The sequence below is a fragment of the Acomys minous genome, assembly GCF_964271855.1.
Source record: "Acomys minous genome assembly, chromosome: 18".
In the NCBI taxonomy this organism is placed as follows: Eukaryota; Metazoa; Chordata; class Mammalia; order Rodentia; family Muridae; genus Acomys; species Acomys minous.
The window spans coordinates 38,594,966-38,610,587 of record NC_140501.1 but is presented as its reverse complement, the minus strand read 5'-3'; the positions used below and the strand labels follow the sequence as shown (position 1 = coordinate 38,610,587).

Genomic DNA, 15,622 nt, shown 5'->3' with positions numbered 1-15,622 from the left:
ATAATTTCCTTATAAGTTTTGTCAAATAGATGATTTGGGGTGGCATGATAATATATATGAGTGCATATATATGTTCATCATTTACTCATTTTCATCTATCTGTCTATCTATCTACCTACCTACCTATCTATTATCTATCTATAATATAAATTATTTAGAGACAATGTATCACTTCCTAACCCAGCCTTCTCAGGAATTCATAATTTTGTCTCAGCTTCCTAGTACTGAGATTAAAAGTTATGCAGGGCCACATGGCTCCTTACATAATTTTTTAGAGGAATATAATATACATTCTGAATGAATATATTATACTGGGCATGTATTTCAGATAACTAAATGCTCAGGATGGCCCAACAGTCTTATTTTCTTTAATTGCATAGCTGAATTATAGACAAAAACATCTGCACAGGGTAACAGTCAACATCTAGAAGATAAATGTATTTTGTATGCTAAAATAAAAGTAGCTAGAGGTGATTCAATAGACAGTGTTGTACATCTGGGATTTGCTTACTTTTCAAACTAACTTAAACTGTTTTTTTAGAGTACGATGTTATAATAAGTAAGACTTGTTAAAATATTCAATAAATTTTGCATATTTAAATCAAAACTGTATAATTAAATTTTCATAGATTATGCAAAGATATGTACATGCATATTGTTATAAGCTGTAGAAAACATTTAATATTCATTAGTTACTCAAAATACAATATGTTTTGTAGCTAAAGTTTTTGTTTTCTTAATAATGTTTTTATTTACTACTTGAAAATATCATTCAGTTATTTTCATCATACTCATCCCTGGTGGTAGGCCCTGAGCAGTGTCATGGCTTTGAAGAAAACTGACTTTCTCTCTCTTTTTTCTTACTTTTAAAAATTAATTTATTCATATTACATCTTAATTGTTATCTCATGCCTCGTATCCTCCCGTTCCTTTCTCCCTCCTGCTTTCACCCTATTCCCCTCCCCTCTTTTATCAGCCATCAGTTGCCAATATAGTTGGTAAGTGTAGGGGACGGACTATATAGCCAATGTTCAGCCATCAGACCCCAGCTGACCCTGTTGTGGTTCAGCAGTTAGACTAAAGATAAGATTTAGAAGGAGCCACCTTGTTGTAGTTTAACAGTTAGATTAGGTAAAGATAGCAAAATATTCGGTGTAGCAGGATGTTGTGACCTGCTTGGAATTCCTCGCATCTTGAGATAGCCTACAGCTGGTTTGCCATAGCAATATGCTTCCCTGCCCTCTGTCTTATAAAAACTCTGTGAAATTTTCAAAAAACGGGGTTTGATCAGAATACAGACTTGCCCCCTTCTTCGTGTCTAATGTTCTGTCTCTATACAGGAAAATTTTCCTCCTGAGTGTTAGTCGAACCCCGGAGGGCTGGGGCAGGTAGGAGTGGCACTTTATCCAACTTCCCCCTACCATGCTGGGACATTTTTCTAGCTTGTGCTTGTGTAGGTCTTGTGCATGTCATAATCTCTCTGAGTTCATATGTACGTCTGCCCTATTGTGTCTGGAAAGCTCTGTTTACTTAAAGTCATCTGTCACCTCTTCTCTTATAACACTTCTCCCTGCTCTTTCACACAATTTGATGAATTTATTCCATAGAAAGAGAAAAACTGAAAATTTGGCTCCAGCATTACTTGGAAATATGTAATAACTCACATAAAAGGAGTTCTTTCCCATAGGGATAAAAGAGTAGTGATTTAACAGAAACACATTTGGAGGTTTTATGACTTAAATAATTGAAACTCTAGAGAGTGAAATATGTCTAAATCTATAATTATGAGAAAAGTTGCTATTTGAGAATCAATAACCCCTTTGAAGATAGAATAGAAAACGATTATGTAGAGCATTATAAACAATAATCTTTAGAATGCATAGTGCATAGAAGACTCATTTTCTATCATACTAAAACAAAATATAGTATTCTTATCCACAGAATGTTGGCTTGGGTCCTGTGACAGCAAATATATTTGACATGTTTAGTGTATTTAAGGTCACCATGGAAACATACTTCTGGGTGTGTTTATTGGGGTGCTTCCAGAAATCTTCAGTGAGAAGGGAAGACTCACCCCAAATTTAGGTGCCACTATCCCGAGGGTGGAGCATGGGACTGAATGAAAAGGAGAAAGACAGCAGAGAACCAGGCTTCATCTTTGGGCTTCATGACTGCAGTTACAGCAGGAGAAGATATCCCATCATGACGTCACAAGGATAGACTATACCCATTCAAAGTGAGCTAAAACACAATTTCCCTTCCTCAAGTTGTTTTTGTCAGTATTTTGTCACTTCAGTGGGAGTAGAGGGATAGGGGTGTGGGGGTGTGGTGAGTACCTACTTATTGGCAGTGGTTGAGCAGGCCCCAGAGGCAGCAAAGGGAGCTCTGCCACTGTTAGCTGATCACCCAGCATACAGCAGCTGTTCCCCTGTAAAATATGGAGTTTTAGATGGTCATGATGGAGTAAGACCATCATGTTTGGCTTGGAAAACAAGCCAAACTTTACTTGTGAATCAGAGATTTATAAGGCCTGGATGGGGAGCAAGGGGGGAGGGTGTCAGGGCGTCATAAGGCTGAATGTGTCTGATTCACTAGAGTTAAGGGTGCCAGGATAATCTACGTACAGTAGTAGAGTGCCTTAGTAACACAGGGCCATTATTACAGGAAGGAAAAATAGTATTTAATTATTCTATGCATGAGAGGATTGGCTCTAGGTATATATAGTTAAGGGACATTTGCTGGAGGCTAGGGGTGGGATACTTCTAGGAATTCCCTGTGCTTGTTAAAGTTTCTCATCAGAAAAGGCTCCAGCCCGTAATTTTCTTTAAGGATTGTGTTATTTCCCTTACAAGATCTGGGGTTACCCTGCTGAGAAATGGGAGTCCATCTTTGTCTTCATAAACCAAGCAAGGCAGCTATATGGAGAAGTCAAACTTTGACCTTACCCAGCAGAGTCCCATACTGAATCAATTACACAGTAACATGGAAAAGTACCTACAATAAATATTTAGCCAATTGTGGTGGCTTCATTTGCTTAGAAATAAAATTTAGGCTGTGTACTATATTAGGTATAAATAAAATTCATATTAAGATACTTATTAGGTAGATACTGTGATGTGAATACTGAGAGTATATTTCTACCTTGTTTTTAAACAATTTAATGTTTGTCTATGGTTTTAAACGCAGATTTAAACATATTATATTCAAAATCAAAATGTTATCAGCCACATTGAACTGCCAGTTGAAAGTTCTCTGACTTCGACAGAAATGAAGGCATTAGTGACAGCGGCCCAACTTCACAAATGGCCATTTTACTTTTTTTCCCTTTTTCTTTGACATAATTCTTGCGCGCGCGCACACACACACACACACACACACACACACACACACACACACAAAATAAAATATAAGTTTATGCTTGCCAGGCTTATCTTGTGGTTTGAAAAAGTCTTTTTTTTTATTTTTTATTTTTTATTTTTATTTTTTTATTAATTTTTTTATTTTTTATTTATTTATTTATTTATTTATTTATTTATTGAAAAAGTCTTATCAGATTGCTTAGACTATCCTGGAAGTTTCTATTCTACTACATTAGAAATGCTGGCATCATAGATCTGAGCAGCCACTTTTCTATCCTGCCTTATTCTTTATCTAACACGGAAAGTAAGTCCGAGATGTCCTTTCTGCTTTGAGGGTTTTGTTACTAATTTTGGATGTTACCTTTTTGTTCATTAACCTAAACTCTCTAGTATGGCTCATTGTAACAGTATTCCTGTTTATCATAATGAAATGTTGCTAGATTTTTTAACCAGTTAAGATTCTAGCTAAATGGTGGTTGCTATCCTCCAACGGATCTTAGACATGAACTCTCTGTAAATGATTAGTTAGTGATCCTCCTGTCTACCCTTGTGATGACCCCGTGCTCTGGAGTACAAGGTCATGTCTATATTTCTGTTTTGGACTTTTGTCCCTGGAAGGGTTCACAGGGAAGACAAGTTCATCACTCTCACCATGCCTGCAGAAAAGCATTGCCCTGTCATTCTCTGCATTCCACGAGGTGGATGCTTCACCTGTCACAGGCTACTGAAAATCATCAGCTTTCATCAGTGGATCTTGACAACATGGAAGAGAAGATTCACCTGGAGGAAGCAGAGTGCATAGCATTTCAAAAGTGATCTCTAAAGACTGATTATTTCTTGTCCCTGACATCCTGCCAAAGGGTAGGTACAATGAGCATTTGGATGTACCTGGGCCTGCAAATCACTAGTTGCCTAGAGTTTCCATTGTTCTGTAAGAAGAGAGCATGCTTTACCTTTCCCCCAGTGTTTATTACAAGGTGTAAACTTTTGACTGCTCTGATATGCCTTGTCATTGATGAGCCAAGACTCGAATATAACAGAATGCTCCACCTGATGGAAATCAAGAATTTTGTATTAGATCTTGTGGAAAATAATGGAAAATGTCAATTGTAGGATCCCGGATAATAGAATATTTTTCTTAATTATGTCATTGAAAAAAAAACATAGACTTGTTTTCAGAGCAATTTAGGTGAAGTGAAAGGAATTTTCCAGGCCTGAAAGAATTTACTATTTAATCACATATAATAATAATCACAAAATTATCAAGTCAGAAGTTAAGTTGGCTTTTCAGAAGGGCCAACATTGTGCATGAAATTATGTCTATGTAGTACCCAATGCTATCTGGGACTTTGCTGATGTTTTCACTTCAGCTAATGTAAATGGTTCCTTTAGTACACAAGAGAAATCACATGAGACTTGTTATCAAATGCAAGATAACCCAGCTTTTGTTATTTTAGCATTCAAAGTGCTCACTTGATGATATTTGAAAGTCCTTACGACTGCTTTATGAGATACAGTTTTGAACAATACAATCTCTCTCCTGAAGAACATTATCAATGATAAACTAGCTTCCCCTGCACAGATCAGATTGGGGCTCAAACTGTTTCTTTCATCTCAAAAGAAATGTTGTGCTCATCAAAAGTAGCATACAGGAAGATAAGAGTCTTATTTTAGCCAGAGAGGATTCTAATCAAAGCAACTAAGTTCCAGTGCAAAGGGGAGCTCTAGAGCCTACCTCATGTTGATTGTGTCCAGTCTCAGCTTAGTGTACATTTGCACATTAAAAGATGTAACCTACAGTTCCCCCACAAATTTGATATTTTGAAGAAGTAAACAACTATATTTTCTGCTCCATTGTAGAGGAATTTCTCTACTCTCCAGAGTATATGAACCAAATGTCACATTCCAAGCTTACAGGGAAGACGTCTTCTCAATATAAGTAGAAAACTCTGTGGATATAAAATAACATTGTTTTCAAAACAATTTTCCTCATATTCTCAGTCCTGCCTGAGAAAACATCATGGGGTCAAAGGCCAAGATAAACTGCAAAAGCTATTCACATTGAGTTGGTTTGAGGTAAACAACCATTCCTTCCCCAGTCAAGGAGAATGACTATTGTGCTTTCACAAATGTTCTGTCCTTCAGAGTCATCTCAGTACCTTAGGGTTCAAACCATGTACAGTCCACACATGTCCTCCACCAATGGATGAGGACACGACCTTCCAATGGTGGCATAATACAGACAAATTTAAAGAAACCATAGTCCCACTGGAAGTCTCCCTCAGATCAAGTCAATAAAATGTACATCCACAGAACATGTTTTTTATGCACTTTTGTAAAATTTGTCATAAAAAGTTGGCATAACCCAATGTTCTTCACTAAACAATCCCTCCTCTTCAACATCTCTTTGGTTGGTGGAATGAACATACCAAATGCACATAAACATGCTCTTCACCCACAGGTTTCAGGCATAGACTTTGTAATATCAAATGCCCCTCTTTTTTTATTTTTCATTGTTGTGTATGGGTTTGTTTGTGCCCACAAGTACATGTATGCATGTATGTTCAAGTGTGTGGCACATAGTTCTGTGAGTGTGCACACCCTGTGAGTTTGGATGACACAGGGCATTCTCAGACTGTCTTGCTCACACACTGCCCACCATGAGTTTATGAGATAGTGAGTCTCACTTTGATACCTGCTGTACTTTAATTTCTATTGCTGTGACAAAACACCTTGACTAAAGGAAACTTAGGTGAGAAAGTGTTTAGTTTAGCATACAAACTGAGGCTACCCTCCGTCATTTTGGGGAAAGCATGGCAGCAAGCACTTGAGACATCTAGTCATGTCATAGTCACAGACAAAAGCAGAAAGAGGATTAATGAATGACTGCTTAGTTCTCAGCTAGGTGTATTTACTGTATCATAGGACCAAGGAATGGTTTTGTCCACAGTTGTCCACAGCTGGCTCTTTTCACTTCAATTAATACACTTAAGAAAAGATCCCACAGGCCAACCTAATATAAACAACACTCATTGATAGTCTGTTCCTAAACTGTGTCAAGCTGAAAATTAGAACTAACCATCAACCACAAAAGTATTTTTTTCAATGAGTGTTTAGAGATCAAACTTTGGAAAGTACTTTACCAATTAAGATGTTTCCCTTACCCACCAAATACATCCTGCTTCAAAAATCTTTTGTTCCCTGGCCTTCAATGATATGCTTAAATTATAATATTTGAAAAAACAAACCCTGGACCAAAGTGGTCTGACTTCCAATGTCAACCATCCTCTCTCTCTCTCTCTCTCTCTCTCTCTCTCTCTATATATATATATATATATATATATATGTATATATATATATATATATGTATATGTATGTATGTATGTATGTATGTATGTATATGTATATGTATATATGAACATAGCATTGCCGAACAGTACATAAAATAACAAAGGAAGGTTTTTCATTTATCAAGACGGGATTTCTTTGTGTAGCCTTGGCTTTCCTGGAACTCACTCTGTACACCAGGTTGGCCTAAAATTCAGAGATCCACATGCTTATGTAGGAAATACAGCAATAATACATGAGTACAACCTTGTATTCTAATTTTGCCTAACAAGAAGAAATTTATATCCAAGAAATGGACAATAACATTGGTAAAAAGGCAGAGATCTAAAGGAAAGATTAAAGTCAGAAGAATTCTTACAAATTGAACTGAAGATAAGTAGAGCTGAGGTTTCACTCACAGGCCAGATCTTCTCAGGGAATGAGCTAGCTCACATTTCCTAGGCATTAAGTGTGGTCAGACACCAAAGAGAGGATAGTCTCTGGATTGTTTAGTAAATTTATGGCTAAAATTAGGTAGACCCAGTAATGTAAAGGATAAACCTCCTTAAAAGAGGGCTTAATGGAAACAGAAAAGTGCTTGGATATTTGTGAGTTGTAAATGAGTTTTTACATTAGGAGTTTATTGTGTGTATCCTTATTACTTTCTTTTCTGTGCATAACATTATGCTGGAATGAATTTAAATCTATCCTGAACTTTGAATGCCATCAAGGACATTTCATAAAAGTCTGTTAGTATTTTAGATAAAACACGGCTCTTCTCAGTTATGTTTAATATCTGAACTACATAAAAATGCAATGGAAAGGTAGACTGAGACAAAGATGCCAACACGGGTTTTAAAGTTAGCTCTGTAAACTTGAAATAATTCTGTATATTCTAAATCTATTTTCCTGGATTTTAATATGAAGACTATTACAGAAAAGCAGTTACATAAACATTCTTGGCAAGAGGTGATATTTAAAATATGAAGAACAGAAGCACATCACTGTATAATAAGTCATTATTAGCACTACTATAAATAGAGAGAAATTACCATTTGATATGAAGAAATAAGGGGTCAAATAGTTTTTAGATTTGAATAAAACTCTTTAAGATTCCAGATTCCATATTCTAACATTCTTCTTCCAACTTACCTTTAAATCTGTCACTGTGGTGCTTCTTCAATGACATATTATTGGAAGGTAAACAATGTTTGTAGTTACTTCAGGGTCTCTGAATTAAGAATCAACAACAATAGCATTAACAACAACAACAACCAAAAAAACTAAACAACCCAAAAAACCTTGCCTTGTGTGTTAGAGGTTTCTTGATGTAATTTGGTTTTTCCATAAAATTGAAACTCCATATTTCATTATGGAGGGAGTTTGCAGTCTTGAATATTTCATTCAGACATTCTCAACTATTCCATTCAAAAAGGTTCATCTAAATTACGTTTCATTTTTCTTATCTTCAATTTTTATTTGCAGTATCTCTTCCTATTTTGTATACTGAAAAATCCTTTCTTGTGAGTCGGCAATCAGTTTTTTTTAAGTGCTGCAGTATTATTCAAGTACAAAATGAGCATCACATTGATTTAATACATATCTATAGTCAGTGCATCATTCTGAATAGTTTTTTAATTTCATCAAAATATGCTAAATAACTACTATCATATTTGATGAACACTTACTGAAAATTTCACTCAATCTTTAGATATTTTTTTTTCTGAAAATATTTGACAATAACCAAAGAGTCTTTAATTCTTGTTTTCTTCTTAATTGCAATGTTTTCTGATTTTGCCTTTTCAATATAATGTGGGGATATGCCTTTTCTTCAGTATGGGTACCTTCAATATGGTTAAAATTAATGATATAGTAATCTGCAGAATATATTCATTCCTCCGTGTTCCTAACTGGTTTTATTTTCAAATTCACACAAACTAGCTACTCAGTCATCTGTGAGGAGGAAACAGTAATTGAAAATTTGCCTCCTTAAGATCAGACTGTGGGAAAGTCTGTCAGAGATTGTCTTATTTGATGAATATATAGTAGAGACTTGATCATTTTGGATGGTGTTGTTCTTGGGATGGCAGCTAGGATGTTACAACAAACAAACAAACAAACAAATGACTGAAAAAACAGCACTATAAAACCAGAAAGCACCACTCCCCCACAGTCTCTTCACCTGATCCTTCCTGCAGTTTCCTGTCTTGTTTGAGTTCCTGCCATAACTTTGAATAGTAACCTAGTATATGGAGTTTTATGAAAGATAAACCTTTTCCTCTTCAAATTCCTTTTGGCCATGGAGTTTTATCACAGGAATAGTCAAGTCACTCCAACTAAGATATTCAAAATATAAACCATACCACAAAATTTGTATTTTGTCTTATTTATTTGTTTACTTATTTATTTATTATTTTTGTTACAGGGTCTCACTATGTAGAGCTTTCTATGCAGATGAGCTTGAACTCTAACAAACACCTACCATATGGGTGCTGGGATTAAAGACTACCATCCCAGTCCCTGGCATCTTTCAGTTATATTAAATTCTTATTTTCGTTAATTATTGTCCCATTCCACATCATAATGCCACCTCTGGTTAAAGCTAACATTTATTCTCCCCTATTGGGAATCACCTCTTAATATCTCTTCTCCACTGGAATTTCTATGAATAAATGAATAGCAGAAAGATTATCTGTTTATAGGTCTCTCTTATATACTGTTCATTCATTGCCTTTTCACTGCCTTTATTAAATTCATGTGTCAACTTGACCTCTCAAGGAGTGCCCACATTAAAGGTTGCTTTTAAGTGTTCCTATCAATGTTTCTGTGCAAGCAATTGAGTCAGCAGTCTTTGAGAAATGAGTTTCTTCTACAGTTCTGAAAGATATCACCTGACCCATTGAGAATCTGGACCTCAAAAAAGGGTTTATGAGATTTTCATTACTGCTGAAGCTCTGTACTAAATTTATTGATATATTTTGTCTACATAATGCATAGTACTTATTCATATATTGATGGATATAGATTCCTGTATACATATAATATATGCATGCCATTTTACATATGCTGTGTTATTGATATATAACTAAAAATACTTTTAAAACTATTCTTTACATTATATTTCAATCTAAATACATGTATTTTCTAAAACAATGTATAATATTAATATATAATATACTTCTAAGGTATTTTAAGAGCTTTTCTAATCTTTTTATCATTGCTGTTTTCAACATTTTAAATTCTTTCTTTAAAATGAGGGATGCCCCACCCTGACTCTACAAGGAAAGCTGAGTGTCTGAAATTGAAAGAGTGTGCATCATTTCTATCAAGAGCATGGCTGCATGTGCATTTCACAGTCATGAAGAAGATTATCTGGGAACACAGTGTGGGGCATAGGAATCTAAGAAACTGTGAGAGCTAATACTTGACCTTTTGAGGATCTTGGGGGGATAGAAGTTAAAGAAACTCCAGGTGGTCTTCAGAATCACTTGACATTTTCTGTAAGTGATGGACCAAACCAGAAAAAGTCAGGAAAAAAGCAGTTAAAATAAAGTTTCAATCCACTAGTTTATTGAATATATTTATTTAATATACCTCTTTGGCTCAAACAGTCATATAGCTAAACTGTCTCCTGATGCTCATCATAACAATCAACCTGACAGTGATATTTTTCAAAGTTCACCCCACTGTCCTTTTTTTTTTTTTTTTTTTTTTTGTATTATGCTCTTTTCAGAGCCTTTCCAACCCAAAAGTCTTAGTGATTATATCTCTTTGAGGACCTAAATCTATGTTACCAAGCCTCAATATTTTCCCTAGGCATATATATTTGTGTGTTTATTTTGGTGGGCTTGTTGGAGAAGCCCATGCCAAGTTCTCTCTCTTTCTTTCTTTCTCTCTCTCTCTCTCTCTCTCTCTCTCTCTGTCTCTCTCTCTCTTTTTCTCTTTTGTCTGAATATCAAAATGTAATGTTCTCATCTGCTGCTCCAGCACTCTGCCTATGTGCCACCACATTCCCCATCATGATGATAATGAACTAACCTGAAACTGTAAGCAAGCCACCAATTATACACTTTCTTCTATAACTTGCTTTGGTCATGCAGTCTCTACACAGATGCAGAACAATAAAACAGTATTAATTTATTTGCCTGTTTTTATTATAATCAGACTACTTAATTCAATCAGGGAAAATCAAATGATATGGTATTAGTAAGAGGTTAAAGTAGTAATTGTCAGTTCCAAAATACAGTCACCAGTACTGCTAAAGTCATGCAGTTGACTGAGAACAAATTATTATGTCAAAGTCTTATACATTTATAATATAAACATCATCTAATAATATGTGCTTAATATCATTCAGAAAGAGACTCCATGGAGCCTTTTCACCATTTCATAATATGAGCATATAACATGAAAATGCACTTGGAATTTAGACTTCACCAGGTAACAAATCTCCAGAACTTTTCACCTTTCCTGTAACTTCTAAACATTGATAATATTATATAGTTTGATATTGGTTTTTCTTTGCTTGTAACAGAGTCTCAACTACTCCCAAATGGCCTTAAAATCTTGATTCTCCTGCCTCCACTTCTAAAATTTTGAATTATCAGTAGTGTCCCATGATCTCTAGCACATAGACAACTATTAAAGATTTGTTTTAGTAAATAACTCTAGTGTATCTATTTGGCTATTATATGGAGATCCAAGCAGTCTTTATATTCTTTTTTTGCAATATTTTTGAGACAACCTCTCATTATGTACCTTGGCTGGAAATAAAATATAAAATCACTATGTAGCCTTTTGTGATCACCAAGTCCTGATCATCTTGCTTCAGCCTTCTGAGCTCTAGGACTGATTCTAGGGTATTAGTCATGAGTGATCTGGATTTTCCATCATGCCAATGAAATCAATATCCTCTATTTATTGGGGTCCTTATCTCTCTGTATTACTAAGAAAAATAATCTTCTCTTGGATGACCTTGTGGTCCACGAACTTCTCTAAGAAAACAAAATAAAAGCAACAGATCAAACTTACCATAGAAGCTGAGAAGTCTTCATTAATATATAGAGGCAGTATCCAGAAAACTCTCCTTATGTCTAATTTATGTTAAACAGTAAGTTATATATCTATCATTATTTATTATAGTCTATATAAGATATTAAATACTTTTCTTTTATACCTGTGGTTGACTAACAGAAAATCATAGATCAAATCTACAATGAGTTGCCTTGAAAAATAAATAGTATGTATGTCTATTTTTTCTCTACCTGATAGCTAATTGAGAGCTCTGTCTAAATCTTGATTATTTATATGATCAGTTTATTTGTTTGTATAAGTTGTTTTTTTTTATTAATTTATTCTTGTTACATCTCAATGGTTATCCCTTCCCTTGTATCCTCCCGTTCTTCCCTCCCTCCCATTTTCCCCTTACTCCCCTCCCCTATGACTGTTCCTGAGGGGGATTACCTCCCCCTCTATATGTTCATAGGGTATCAAGTCTCTTCTTGGTAACCTGCTGTCCTTCCTCTGAGTGCCATCAGGTCTCCCCCTCCAGGGGACATGGTCAAAGGTGAGGCACCAGAGTATGTGAGAAAGTAATATCCCACTCTCCACTCTACTGTGGAGAGTGTTCCGTCCATTGGCTAGATCTGGGTAGGGGTTTAAGGTTTACCGCCTGTATTGTCCTTGGCTGGTGCCTTAGTTTGAGCGGGACCCCTATGCCCAAATCTGCCTATCATAATGTTCTACTTGTAGGCTTCTAGGACCCTCTGGGTCCTTCTACTTTGCCTTTCTCCCATGATTCTCTCATCTAGAATCCCACTAGAATGTCCTCTCCTCTGTCTCAGTTTCCTGGTAAGTGAAGGCTTTCGTGGGACATGCCCCTTGGGCTAATATGCAGATATAAGTGAGTATATACCATTTGAGTCTTTCTGCTTCTGGGTTAACTCACTCATTATGATCATTTCTAGCTCAATCCATTTATCCACAAATTTCGGGAAGTCCTTGTTTTTAATAGCTGAATAGTATTCCATAGTGTATATGTACCACAGTTTCTTTATCCATTCTTCTATTGAGGGACACTTCGGCTGTTTCCATGTTCTGGCTATTATGAATAAGGCTGCTATGAACATGGTTGAGCAAATTTTCTTGTTGTGTGCTGGAGCATCTTCTGGATATATTCCAAGGAGTGGAATAGCTGGGTCTTGAGGAAGCCCTATTCCCATTTTTCTGAGATAGCACCAGATAGATTTCCAAAGTGGTTGTACTAGTTTGCATTCCCACCAGCAATGAAGGAGTGTTCCTCTCTCCCCACATCCTCGCCAGCATGTGGTGTCGCTTGAATTTTTGATCTTAGCCATTCTGATGGGTGTAAGATGGAATCTCAGAGTTGTTTTGATTTGCATTTCCCTGATGACTAAGGAGGTTGAGCATTTCTTTAAGTGTTTCTCAGCCATTTGATATTCCTCTGTTGAGAATTCTCTGTTTAGTTCCATGCCCCATTTCTCGATTGGGTTATTTGGTTTGGTGGTATAGTAGACGTCTGGAAATAATCAAACTCAGGGGTGAAATTAACAAAATAGAAACTAAAAAAACAGTCCAAAGGTATAAGTTGTTTTTAAACTTTATTTATTATAAGTTATTCACATTACATTCCAATTATTATTCTCTTGCTCTTATTTTCCAGTTCCCATCCTCCATCCCTCTTCTGCTCTATGCCTCTCCCTTAGATTTCTGGCCAGGGGAGGAAGGCCTCTCACACCATCTGATCACATCAGGTCTCATCAGGATAGACTTCATCCCCTTCCTCTGTGTTCCTGCAAGGCCTCACCACCAATAGGCAATGATAGAATCACAGACACCAGAATTCATATCAGAGGCAGTCCCATTTATCCCCACTCCCCACACACATGAAGAATGAGGTGTCCATCAGCTACATCTGGACAGGGGATCTAGGTGCTCTGCATGCATTGTCCTTGGTTGGTGCATTAGTTTGTGCAGGACCTGTGGCTTCAGAACCACAGAACTTGGTTGGTCACCTTGTGGAACTCCTGACCTCTCCAGGTCCTTTCATCCTTCCCACTCTTCCATATGATAGTATATATTAGCAACCTCACAAATTCTACCAAGGAACTCCTACAACTGATAAACACTTTAAACAAAGTGGCTGGATACAAAAATCAACTCACATGATCAGGAATATGGGCGTGGTTGTTAGCAGACATATACTTTATTGAATGTTGTGTTGAGTGTGATATACAAAGGTCATTCTTAATTCAGATTACATGGACAAAAGTTGAATGTCTGGAAACACATCTCACACAATATTAATTTAAAAAAGCAGATAAGCTTGTTGAATTGCAAGCATTCTAAATTCTCAGAGAATTCCTCCTGATACTTTATCTCTTCCATAGCTACCAGAAAATGGTGGATTCCTTAAGGGGAATAAAAAATGCCTCGAAATATTTTCACTGCTACAATTAAAATCATTACATAATTTCTTGTGAGAAGTAGCAACTGATGACATAGAAGTAATGCAATGGCTGCTTCACTATTTATTTCCTTTGTTGTGGAGATTTAGACTTGTCATTTCTTTAAATGGAAGATAGATGTTTTGCTTCAATGTACTTCACAGGAATAATTATTAAGCTTACTACTAGTTAATATTAATTGATTAATTTTAATTTAAAGTTTTTCTAAAACACTGAATTCATGGATTTAGTTTATGGATGGAAATTTACATTGTCCTGTTTTTTTTTCCAGAACATTACCCAAACTGTAACTTGTATTTTTCTTTTCACAGTTCTCAATAACAAGTTAATAGTATCTGTGATTGGTTCCAAGATTCTCATACAACTAAAAAAACTTCTTATATAGGGATATGATAATACTTTAAAGTTCATATAAATATATTATGTGTATTGCTATCAAGATGGAGAAAATGAAGATATACTCTTATTGACATGTTCATTTATTTAACTGTACATCTATTGTAATTAGAACTTCCAAAGTCCAATTCTCTCCAATACAAGGGGCGCTCTGATTATCAGAGTCTGAAATTCTATTTAACAAACCCTACTACCTGTGTTAAAACCCACACTGAAATGTATCATCTTTCATACTCTTCAATGATAAAGGAAATATGTGGATCACATTAAAGCATATTGTGCATACTATAGAATGTGCATTTCCATAAGATTTATAAATTAACCCGGGGTAAGGAAGAGGCTCATGCACTCTGGATAGGAGCAAGGGATTATTTAATGGGTTGGATCAGGAGGAGGCAACAAGTAAAAAAGGTTTGCTCATGTACTTTAACTAAACATCTTAGTTTTTTTTTGTAATATCATACCCATATACATCTATACTGTCTTTTTATAACAATATTTATGTTACTTTTCTTAAATAATCAAGTGTGTGACTATTAGATATTCCTATGAGTTTTCACAGAAAATCACTTAGAAAGAAAATTTTTATTGGGATTTTTACAATATTAAAGTAAATGAAAATTTAATGTAAATAATGTTGGAGATATTCAAATAAGGATAAACTAAAGATACTGAAACCCTCCTGTGTCCATGAACACCCAGCAGGCATTTGGTCTTTCCTTACACTGAGACAGACTTTGAGTATGCTGAAGAAACTTGGTTTGCATCAATCTACTCAGGTCCTTATAACCATACCTCAACCAGGATGGTTTATGTACAGCAGATGCATATTTCTCACAATGATGGATGTCTAGAAGTTCCAGGAAAGGCTAGGGAAATTTGTTACCTGCTGGAGGCTAACTTTCCAGTTCATTTCATAATATATCTTCAAGTTATGAAAGGGCACAGGGATTCAGTGGAGTCTCTTTCTGAAAGACACTAAACACCCTTTCTGTATCCTCGTGACCTGAAAACCACCCGGAAATCTCATCTCATCTCATTATTATGATTTTA

The 15,622-nt window shown here is 35.7% G+C and overlaps 1 long non-coding RNA gene across 4 annotated transcripts in view; it reads right to left on the bottom strand.

Moving 5' to 3' along the window:
* Positions 1–15,622, bottom strand: part of LOC311589337 — a 62,661-nt gene that overhangs the window by 36,334 nt on the left and 10,705 nt on the right. For 2 of the 4 annotated variants that reach the window (XR_014776505.1, XR_014776507.1), the window contains exons 3-6: positions 10,725–10,789; positions 10,116–10,184; positions 7,839–7,917; positions 5,095–5,308 (exon numbers count right to left, since the gene is read on the bottom strand). This is a non-coding gene — a long non-coding RNA (uncharacterized lncRNA). Of the gene's footprint in view, positions 1–4,013; positions 4,140–5,094; positions 5,309–7,838; positions 7,918–10,115; positions 10,185–10,724; positions 10,790–15,622 lie in introns of those variants that run through there. The other 2 variants (XR_014776508.1, XR_014776506.1) reach the window with 2 other exon arrangements.